At 38.6% G+C, this 12689-nt stretch overlaps 1 protein-coding gene across 5 annotated transcripts in view; it reads left to right on the plus strand.

Moving 5' to 3' along the window:
* The window catches only part of LOC144770299 (N-acyl-aromatic-L-amino acid amidohydrolase (carboxylate-forming)-like), a 370744-nt gene that overhangs the window by 273689 nt on the left and 84366 nt on the right, over positions 1–12689 (plus strand). The window lies entirely within an intron of this gene.

A 12689-nucleotide genomic window follows, 5' to 3' on the forward strand; every position in this document is an offset into this window, starting at 1 on the left:
AAAGTAAGTCCAGGTTTGTCTCCAATAAAAGGTATTAGGTCTCTATCCATCTGTAAAAGATGCCAGTGTTTATTCAGGATTTTATACAGTTGGGCACTATCAGTACCATAATTTGTAATTAGGCGAATCTTTTCATCTTTACGTACACTAGACTTGTCTTTGAGGGTTGTTGTCCTCTTCAGTTTCTTGGCTCTAGTCACTGCCTCCTCAACCACTTTACTCTGATAGCCACGTTTCAGGAATCTTTTTGTAAGGTCATTGAGATTATGCTCAAAGTCGTTATCCATCGAACAGTTTCGTCTCGCCCTTACCATCTCACCATAAGGTATCGCATTTACTTGGCTAGCTGGATGACAACTTTGAGCATGCAAAACTGCATTGCAGCTAGTAGGTTTACGAAACATGCGACTACAAATTTTCCCATCTTTAATAAACAATTCAATATCTAGGAAATTGATGCTACTTTTGTCATAGTGGGTAGTAAATGACAGATTCAGTACATTGTCATTTAGGTAGTCAAAGAAACCTTTAAGTTCATCAACTGAACCTGTCCAGATTAGGAGGCAGTCGTCTATGTACCGCCCCCAATAGTGGATATATTGTATCCATTTGTTACCGGATGGGCCCCAGATTCTCTCCGCCTCAAAGAACCCCATGAAGAGGTTCGCAAAGGACGGAGCAAATCTAGAACCCATCGCGGTACCAAGGCGCTGTCTGTACCAATTTCCATCGAAGAGAAAAACATTATTTTGAAGCACTAATCTAGTCATCTTCAAAATCATCTGATTGTGATCATAGTATTCTGCACTTCTTTTACTTAAAAAGAAGTCAATTGCGTGGATTCCTAATTCATGATCGATGTTGGTATACAAAGATACCACATCGAGGGTAACCAGTGTCATTCTGTCATCCCATACCAGATCGTTCATCAAATTAAGTACATGCTTAGAATCCTCAATAAATGAGGGTAAGTTTTTGACATATAGCTGTAAAAAGGTGTCAATATATTGGGAAAGACGTTCCGTCGGTCCCCCAATGCCAGAAATTATTGGCCTGCCTGGTGGTTTAACCATAGATTTATGAATCTTTGGCAGCGTATACATGCATGGTGCCCGCGGTGTAATAACTTGCAAATACAAAAATTCATCACGATCAATAAGAGTTTCATCATACCATATTTTCAGATGATCATTAATAACCTTCGACAGGCTTGTGAGTGGATTACTATACAGTTTTTCATAGTACACAGTGTCATTCAGTTGAGAATATACTTCTTCTTTGTAATCTATAGTATTCAAAATTACTATATTCCCACCTTTATCCGCTCTACGTATGGTGATGTCAGGGTTATTCTTAAGTTCTTTCAGTGCCACCCTCTCCCCAGGCGATAAATTGTCTATGTACTTCTTAGTCTTAGCTGAAAATTTAGCATCAGTAATTCTGTCTATGTCTTGGTTCACCGCTTTGGAGAAGGCTTCAATTGTACTCCCAGATGCCACCTGAGGTGTCCATTTAGATCGTTCCTTCAACCCACTGTCTTCACTCAAGAACCTGTCTATCCCCAAATCATCCAATAACTTGAGTAATGTCACTGGATCTTCCTCTCTCTCAGTAAGAGACAACAAAAGTTGCGTTTCTTTAAGTTCTTGAATTGTGATTTCACTTACGGGTTTTATTTTTGCATATCTAGGTTTATCTGGTACATTAGCAAAGTGTTTTTTCAGTTTCAACCTTCTAACAAATTTGAACACATCAATTTTAATCGAGTACCAATCAGACATAGTCATAGGGCAAAAGCCCATTCCTTTTGCAAAAAAACTGATCATATTCTCAGATAACTCAGTTGATGACAGATTAACAATTTCAATATTATTTACATCATTAGCATCATCTTCAATTACGGTTTCCAGGATCTTGTTCGCATGCCTACCCTTCCTCCCTGTCCTCCTGCCGCCTCTGCCCCCTCTCCTGGTTTTTTTACAGTTGCCACTCGGTTCCTCTCTGAGTCCCTGTTTCCACGGCGCAACCTGTGCACCTCTACTAAAAAATTATTTTCAAGGGATTGAATGGAAGCGGTCTCAGAGTTTTCCTCAGATTCACTACTAGAGATATTACTTGAACCAGGGTCACTGTCACTAGGTGATGGGGTGCCGCCCTTTTGTTTCTCAGTATTAGATTTAGTAATTAGATAATCAAATTTCCTTGCAAAGGTATATACACGACCTGACCGATAGTCCTTTTCGTCGCGTTTTATCTTTCTTGCTTTCCTTTGCTTAATGTCATTTTGTAGGTCATTTAATTTCTCATCCAAAACAGTATAGTTTTTAATTGTTGCTTCGGGGAGATTCATTTCTTTAATTTCATCCTCTACTTTTTGTATTTCTACAAGTAGTTTCGCTATTTTTCTCTCAGCGTTTTCAATGAGGATATTAATTAAGTTTCTGGAGCTAGTGTTAAGTTCCTTCTCCCATGTAACATAGAGATCAGGTTCCAGATCCTCGTAAGTAGGTATAATCTGGGACCTGAGACCTCGTGGGATTCGATTAAGCTTAAGGTATTGTTTTAAAGTGGCGGCATCCCACCATTTATTTAATTCCGTGCGTTTGAGGGATTCAAGTTTCACAAACTTGGCTCTCAGGCCTTCTTTTTTCGTCTCTTTAGGTGGTCCCATGGCAGCTCCTATTGTACCTCCTGCCACTAATTTATCAAATAATTGCTCAGCTTCTTTATCTCTATTCATCTTTGCTTATGCGGCTGCTCCTTAACCATAAAATACTAAAGCAATAATGGTAACAGTTAATATGAAGCGCACAGCGTGTATAAGCAGGTAAACACAATTTCAAGTCCAATTGGTGCTCTAAGTGGAGAGAGTAGGTTACCACTACTCAATAAATGTCATAAATGACTGAACATAGGCAATAATCCACCAAGCACTCGTCTTCAAATATAGTCTGTAAGATCCCAATGTTCAAAATTCGTTTATTCCATCAATTCTTCATCAGATTTCTTCATCCAATATATGACAAAATAACAGCCAACACGTGTTTCGTCTGATCAGTATATGATATACAGACTTCTTCAGGGCTGTAATTAATACAGTAACCAAAATTACAAAAAGTAGTACTGGACTCAATATTCACAATAGAATACACCGAATCCGTGTAATAAGGAAAGGTAAGTCAAAGAAGTACCCGTCACCAAGAATAAAGCTTGAAAACCCAAAGTGTATCCATCAGTATCTAGTACCCGAGTCTGAGTACATTTCAACATATATTTTAGATCGTATAATTATAAGTAACCTAAAATACCAGATAGGACCCAGTCACCAACCACAACAGCAGATTGGTCAACATGCTAGTATTATTACATCCTCAGTAACTCACCATTACTCTTAATGCGAATAATTGTAATTCATAATCCTCACGGTAAAATCAAATTCTTCAGTCCAAACCAATCGAAGTAATAATCTGTAAGTAAAGCTAGTGTCTATTAATATACACTATATTTATATTGTAGCGCTCATACGTCAAACTGAGGCTAAACACACTCCACTATCTTCCTGCCCAATTGCTGTATACTCCAAATTGGCCAGCACATCGCATAAGTATTAGCTACTGATATATATACAGTTCTCTCAATAACTTCTCTGTTTACAAAAGGTATACAGTCTGTGATTAACTAATATACAGTTGTATCATTATCCAGTAAATACCTTAATGTATGAGTAGAATCGCCTTCCAATAGTTTGCTTTGTCTCAAAGTTACAAAATCGGCATGGTCAAAGTCAGACCCTCGTAAATATTCCACAGTATCTCGCTATCCTTTTATCTATAGACCGAAATCAGTATAGTAAGTGCATTAGCGTGCGCCCTTGTATCAATAGCGTCACATATAATGCGTATTCAAATCTCTAAGTATCTGTATTGATATCAGTAACCAATAAATACCTCAGTCTTTAAGTAGATTCTCAATCCAATGTAAGGCTTCCCTGTTTACTTCGTTTCCAGTCAGCAATAAGAGACTCTCAAAAGTATTCCGAAGTATCTCGCTATCCTCATAACAGTGGGCTGTAAACAAATTAATAAGGTGCATTAGCGAGCGCCCTTCTATCAAATAGGCATCTCACGCCCAGCGCTGGTTATGACTTTCAACTCACCGCATATCTGCTCCTCGCTCATCCATAGACGGTCGCGTTTGGCAAGCGCGCCATCTTAGAGTAGCAATAAATAGTCTAAACCGCGGGCGCCATCTTTGAGTGGTGTGTCACAATGTATACGCACAATCCAACAGAGTATTCCCAGTCCTAACTATAATATGCAGCACATCTATATGCATTTAGTTCCCCAGCGTTAAATCTGTTAATACTCGCCGCGTAATTGTTCATAGATCATCCTGAGGCTATCGCGTTGTACACGCGCGCCCTGTTTGAGTAGTAATATCTAACCACATACGCAGGCGCCATCTTGTAGTAGTAATTTACGAGTACGTAGTCATAATACTTTAGAATATTATCAATTCTAGGATCGGGTTACTGCTAGACCACTTTGTCAGTAAGTACCATAAACTCATAGTTAATTATAATCCATTATTTCAATGTGGCGTAAGAAACGAAAAATAAGTGCTATTAATTATAAGCGCAACCCCCTGCGCTGTTTACATTCATTAATGTTTACACCCCACTGTTATGGGTATCTCAGATCGTATGTACGTGTATTAATGAAGTCTACGCATATTTCCACTAGTGTTCCTCATTATGTATATATTCCATTATACCAACATATTATATTACTACAATGAGTAATTCTCAATTTTCATTGGTCAATCTTATCAAGGTCCAATCGACCTACATCTGGCAGTGTGTGTCAGTTAAAAGGGTCCAAGTGGTATTATCATTCTGCTCTGGTTTAGCAGAGTTCTTACGTATATCCAGGAGTCAGGAAGATTATGAAAGGAGGACAGGGTAAGAATTACAGTAACAAACATAGTACATTCTATTCATCTGTACATCATTTAAGCTCTATCAGAGTAAAGCCATATACTTTGCTCAAACTCCATGAGTCATTCTTGTCCTAGATAGTATTCAAATTCGTGGTCAATGTTCAGACCACGTTCAACTGCCTTAAGCTTTAATAGCCACATGACTTCTCTGCGTCTTAACTGTAATTGCCTATTCCCACCTCTAACATCAGATTTGATGTGATCGATTCCATGATATTTAAAAACATGTTTCTCTTTTTCATGAAAATTCCTAACGATGTGGGAGGCTATGGGATAGCGAGTATCCCCTGTTTTCAGTGCTCGGAAATGTTCAACCATTCTGTCTTTCAATTTTCTGATGGTGCTACCAACATAAATCTGTTTACAAGAACAAACTATAACATAAACAACAAAAGTAGTATCACAGTTAATAAACATGTTAATCTGATGTTCACCTGTATTGTTATAGTTGAAAGTTCTGATCTTGTTTACCGCCCACCTACAGGAGCTACATCTTCCACATTTGTGGAAGCCTGTAGATCTCCCAGTGAGCCAGTCAGGAACTGTTTTCTTCAAAGGGTAGCTAGGACTGACAAAGTTAGAAAGAGTGCGACCCCTTCTAAAAGTAAGTCCAGGTTTGTCTCCAATAAAAGGTATTAGGTCTCTATCCATCTGTAAAAGATGCCAGTGTTTATTCAGGATTTTATACAGTTGGGCACTATCAGTACCATAATTTGTAATTAGGCGAATCTTTTCATCTTTACGTACACTAGACTTGTCTTTGAGGGTTGTTGTCCTCTTCAGTTTCTTGGCTCTAGTCACTGCCTCCTCAACCACTTTACTCTGATAGCCACGTTTCAGGAATCTTTTTGTAAGGTCATTGAGATTATGCTCAAAGTCGTTATCCATCGAACAGTTTCGTCTCGCCCTTACCATCTCACCATAAGGTATCGCATTTACTTGGCTAGCTGGATGACAACTTTGAGCATGCAAAACTGCATTGCAGCTAGTAGGTTTACGAAACATGCGACTACAAATTTTCCCATCTTTAATAAACAATTCAATATCTAGGAAATTGATGCTACTTTTGTCATAGTGGGTAGTAAATGACAGATTCAGTACATTGTCATTTAGGTAGTCAAAGAAACCTTTAAGTTCATCAACTGAACCTGTCCAGATTAGGAGGCAGTCGTCTATGTACCGCCCCCAATAGTGGATATATTGTATCCATTTGTTACCGGATGGGCCCCAGATTCTCTCCGCCTCAAAGAACCCCATGAAGAGGTTCGCAAAGGACGGAGCAAATCTAGAACCCATCGCGGTACCAAGGCGCTGTCTGTACCAATTTCCATCGAAGAGAAAAACATTATTTTGAAGCACTAATCTAGTCATCTTCAAAATCATCTGATTGTGATCATAGTATTCTGCACTTCTTTTACTTAAAAAGAAGTCAATTGCGTGGATTCCTAATTCATGATCGATGTTGGTATACAAAGATACCACATCGAGGGTAACCAGTGTCATTCTGTCATCCCATACCAGATCGTTCATCAAATTAAGTACATGCTTAGAATCCTCAATAAATGAGGGTAAGTTTTTGACATATAGCTGTAAAAATGTGTCAATATATTGGGAAAGACGTTCCGTCGGTCCCCCAATGCCAGAAATTATTGGCCTGCCTGGTGGTTTAACCATAGATTTATGAATCTTTGGCAGCGTATACATGCATGGTGCCCGCGGTGTAATAACTTGCAAATACAAAAATTCATCACGATCAATAAGAGTTTCATCATACCATATTTTCAGATGATCATTAATAACCTTCGACAGGCTTGTGAGTGGATTACTATACAGTTTTTCATAGTACACAGTGTCATTCAGTTGAGAATATACTTCTTCTTTGTAATCTATAGTATTCAAAATTACTATATTCCCACCTAAAGAGACGAAAAAAGAAGGCCTGAGAGCCAAGTTTGTGAAACTTGAATCCCTCAAACGCACGGAATTAAATAAATGGTGGGATGCCGCCACTTTAAAACAATACCTTAAGCTTAATCGAATCCCACGAGGTCTCAGGTCCCAGATTATACCTACTTACGAGGATCTGGAACCTGATCTCTATGTTACATGGGAGAAGGAACTTAACACTAGCTCCAGAAACTTAATTAATATCCTCATTGAAAACGCTGAGAGAAAAATAGCGAAACTACTTGTAGAAATACAAAAAGTAGAGGATGAAATTAAAGAAATGAATCTCCCCGAAGCAACAATTAAAAACTATACTGTTTTGGATGAGAAATTAAATGACCTACAAAATGACATTAAGCAAAGGAAAGCAAGAAAGATAAAACGCGACGAAAAGGACTATCGGTCAGGTCGTGTATATACCTTTGCAAGGAAATTTGATTATCTAATTACTAAATCTAATACTGAGAAACAAAAGGGCGGCACCCCATCACCTAGTGACAGTGACCCTGGTTCAAGTAATATCTCTAGTAGTGAATCTGAGGAAAACTCTGAGACCGCTTCCATTCAATCCCTTGAAAATAATTTTTTAGTAGAGGTGCACAGGTTGCGCCGTGGAAACAGGGACTCAGAGAGGAACCGAGTGGCAACTGTAAAAAAACCAGGAGAGGGGGCAGAGGCGGTAGGAGGACAGGGAGGAAGGGTAGGCATGCGAACAAGATCCTGGAAACCATAATTGAAGATGATGCTAATGATGTAAATAATATTGAAATTGTTAATCTGTCATCAACTGAGTTATCTGAGAATATGATCAGTTTACTTGCAAAAGGAATGGGCTTTTGCCCTATGACTATGTCTGATTGGTACTCGATTAAAATTGATGTGTTCAAATTTGTTAGAAGGTTGAAACTGAAAAAACACTTTGCTAATGTACCAGATAAACCTAGATATGCAAAAATAAAACCCGTAAGTGAAATCACAATTCAAGAACTTAAAGAAACGCAACTTTTGTTGTCTCTTACTGAGAGAGAGGAAGATCCAGTGACATTACTCAAGTTATTGGATGATTTGGGGATAGACAGGTTCTTGAGTGAAGACAGTGGGTTGAAGGAACGATCTAAATGGACACCTCAGGTGGCATCTGGGAGTACAATTGAAGCCTTCTCCAAAGCGGTGAACCAAGACATAGACAGAATTACTGATGCTAAATTTTCAGCTAAGACTAAGAAGTACATAGACAATTTATCGCCTGGGGAGAGGGTGGCACTGAAAGAACTTAAGAATAACCCTGACATCACCATACGTAGAGCGGATAAAGGTGGGAATATAGTAATTTTGAATACTATAGATTACAAAGAAGAAGTATATTCTCAACTGAATGACACTGTGTACTATGAAAAACTGTATAGTAATCCACTCACAAGCCTGTCGAAGGTTATTAATGATCATCTGAAAATATGGTATGATGAAACTCTTATTGATCGTGATGAATTTTTGTATTTGCAAGTTATTACACCGCGGGCACCATGCATGTATACGCTGCCAAAGATTCATAAATCTATGGTTAAACCACCAGGCAGGCCAATAATTTCTGGCATTGGGGGACCGACGGAACGTCTTTCCCAATATATTGACACCTTTTTACAGCTATATGTCAAAAACTTACCCTCATTTATTGAGGATTCTAAGCATGTACTTAATTTGATGAACGATCTGGTATGGGATGACAGAATGACACTGGTTACCCTCGATGTGGTATCTTTGTATACCAACATCGATCATGAATTAGGAATCCACGCAATTGACTTCTTTTTAAGTAAAAGAAGTGCAGAATACTATGATCACAATCAGATGATTTTGAAGATGACTAGATTAGTGCTTCAAAATAATGTTTTTCTCTTCGATGGAAATTGGTACAGACAGCGCCTTGGTACCGCGATGGGTTCTAGATTTGCTCCGTCCTTTGCGAACCTCTTCATGGGGTTCTTTGAGGCGGAGAGAATCTGGGGCCCATCCGGTAACAAATGGATACAATATATCCACTATTGGGGGCGGTACATAGACGACTGCCTCCTAATCTGGACAGGTTCAGTTGATGAACTTAAAGGTTTCTTTGACTACCTAAATGACAATGTACTGAATCTGTCATTTACTACCCACTATGACAAAAGTAGCATCAATTTCCTAGATATTGAATTGTTTATTAAAGATGGGAAAATTTGTAGTCGCATGTTTCGTAAACCTACTAGCTGCAATGCAGTTTTGCATGCTCAAAGTTGTCATCCAGCTAGCCAAGTAAATGCGATACCTTATGGTGAGATGGTAAGGGCGAGACGAAACTGTTCGATGGATAACGACTTTGAGCATAATCTCAATGACCTTACAAAAAGATTCCTGAAACGTGGCTATCAGAGTAAAGTGGTTGAGGAGGCAGTGACTAGAGCCAAGAAACTGAAGAGGACAACAACCCTCAAAGACAAGTCTAGTGTACGTAAAGATGAAAAGATTCGCCTAATTACAAATTATGGTACTGATAGTGCCCAACTGTATAAAATCCTGAATAAACACTGGCATCTTTTACAGATGGATAGAGACCTAATACCTTTTATTGGAGACAAACCTGGACTTACTTTTAGAAGGGGTCGCACTCTTTCTAACTTTGTCAGTCCTAGCTACCCTTTGAAGAAAACAGTTCCTGACTGGCTCACTGGGAGATCTACAGGCTTCCACAAATGTGGAAGATGTAGCTCCTGTAGGTGGGCGGTAAACAAGATCAGAACTTTCAACTATAACAATACAGGTGAACATCAGATTAACATGTTTATTAACTGTGATACTACTTTTGTTGTTTATGTTATAGTTTGTTCTTGTAAACAGATTTATGTTGGTAGCACCATCAGAAAATTGAAAGACAGAATGGTTGAACATTTCCGAGCACTGAAAACAGGGGATACTCGCTATCCCATAGCCTCCCACATCGTTAGGAATTTTCATGAAAAAGAGAAACATGTTTTTAAATATCATGGAATCGATCACATCAAATCTGATGTTAGAGGTGGGAATAGGCAATTACAGTTAAGACGCAGAGAAGTCATGTGGCTATTAAAGCTTAAGGCAGTTGAACGTGGTCTGAACATTGACCACGAATTTGAATACTATCTAGGACAAGAATGACTCATGGAGTTTGAGCAAAGTATATGGCTTTACTCTGATAGAGCTTAAATGATGTACAGATGAATAGAATGTACTATGTTTGTTACTGTAATTCTTACCCTGTCCTCCTTTCATAATCTTCCTGACTCCTGGATATACGTAAGAACTCTGCTAAACCAGAGCAGAATGATAATACCACTTGGACCCTTTTAACTGACACACACTGCCAGATGTAGGTCGATTGGACCTTGATAAGATTGACCAATGAAAATTGAGAATTACTCATTGTAGTAATATAATATGTTGGTATAATGGAATATATACATAATGAGGAACACTAGTGGAAATATGCGTAGACTTCATTAATACACGTACATACGATCTGAGATACCCATAACAGTGGGGTGTAAACATTAATGAATGTAAACAGCGCAGGGGGTTGCGCTTATAATTAATAGCACTTATTTTTCGTTTCTTACGCCACATTGAAATAATGGATTATAATTAACTATGAGTTTATGGTACTTACTGACAAAGTGGTCTAGCAGTAACCCGATCCTAGAATTGATAATATTCTAAAGTATTATGACTACGTACTCGTAAATTACTACTACAAGATGGCGCCTGCGTATGTGGTTAGATATTACTACTCAAACAGGGCGCGCGTGTACAACGCGATAGCCTCAGGATGATCTATGAACAATTTCGCGGCGAGTATTAACAGATTTAACGCTGGGGAACTAAATGCATATAGATGTGCTGCATATTATAGTTAGGACTGGGAATACTCTGTTGGATTGTGCGTATACATTGTGACACACCACTCAAAGATGGCGCCCGCGGTTTAGACTATTTATTGCTACTCTAAGATGGCGCGCTTGCCAAACGCGACCGTCTATGGATGAGCGAGGAGCAGATATGCGGTGAGTTGAAAGTCATAACCAGCGCTGGGCGTGAGATGCCTATTTGATAGAAGGGCGCTCGCTAATGCACCTTATTAATTTGTTTACAGCCCACTGTTATGAGGATAGCGAGATACTTCGGAATACTTTTGAGAGTCTCTTATTGCTGACTGGAAACGAAGTAAACAGGGAAGCCTTACATTGGATTGAGAATCTACTTAAAGACTGAGGTATTTATTGGTTACTGATATCAATACAGATACTTAGAGATTTGAATACGCATTATATGTGACGCTATTGATACAAGGGCGCACGCTAATGCACTTACTATACTGATTTCGGTCTATAGATAAAAGGATAGCGAGATACTGTGGAATATTTACGAGGGTCTGACTTTGACCATGCCGATTTTGTAACTTTGAGACGAAGCAAACTATTGGAAGGCGATTCTACTCATACATTAAGGTATTTACTGGATAATGATACAACTGTATATTAGTTAATCACAGACTGTATACCTTTTGTAAACAGAGAAGTTATTGAGAGAACTGTATATATATCAGTAGCTAATACTTATGCGATGTGCTGGCCAATTTGGAGTATACAGCAATTGGGCAGGAAGATAGTGGAGTGTGTTTAGCCTCAGTTTGACGTATGAGCGCTACAATATAAATATAGTGTATATTAATAGACACTAGCTTTACTTACAGATTATTACTTCGATTGGTTTGGACTGAAGAATTTGATTTTACCGTGAGGATTATGAATTACAATTATTCGCATTAAGAGTAATGGTGAGTTACTGAGGATGTAATAATACTAGCATGTTGACCAATCTGCTGTTGTGGTTGGTGACTGGGTCCTATCTGGTATTTTAGGTTACTTATAATTATACGATCTAAAATATATGTTGAAATGTACTCAGACTCGGGTACTAGATACTGATGGATACACTTTGGGTTTTCAAGCTTTATTCTTGGTGACGGGTACTTCTTTGACTTACCTTTCCTTATTACACGGATTCGGTGTATTCTATTGTGAATATTGAGTCCAGTACTACTTTTTGTAATTTTGGTTACTGTATTAATTACAGCCCTGAAGAAGTCTGTATATCATATACTGATCAGACGAAACACGTGTTGGCTGTTATTTTGTCATATATTGGATGAAGAAATCTGATGAAGAATTGATGGAATAAACGAATTTTGAACATTGGGATCTTACAGACTATATTTGAAGACGAGTGCTTGGTGGATTATTGCCTATGTTCAGTCATTTATGACATTTATTGAGTAGTGGTAACCTACTCTCTCCACTTAGAGCACCAATTGGACTTGAAATTGTGTTTACCTGCTTATACACGCTGTGCGCTTCATATTAACTGTTACCATTATTGCTTCACCTCATAGAGCACATGTGTTATCCATGATTGGGAAGGGTGCTTGATGGTGTAGGCGTGGCCACCTCCCAGAGATTTGAGTTATAGAGGAAGAGTAGTGACCTCACTCTGAATGAGTTGTCTGAAGCATGAGCAGTACCTGATATCACCTCTGAGAGAATGACTTCTGGGGCATGAAGGTGTTCCTGATGTTGTTGCAGTGGTCATCTCATAGAGAATGATGTGTCTGTTGCTGGGTGGTATGTCAGATAGTGTTAAAACAGTCATATCTGAGGAAATATGAGTTATCCGGA

Source organism: Lissotriton helveticus, chromosome 1_1 (genome assembly GCF_964261635.1).
Source record: "Lissotriton helveticus chromosome 1_1, aLisHel1.1, whole genome shotgun sequence".
Classification (NCBI taxonomy): domain Eukaryota; kingdom Metazoa; phylum Chordata; class Amphibia; order Caudata; family Salamandridae; genus Lissotriton; species Lissotriton helveticus.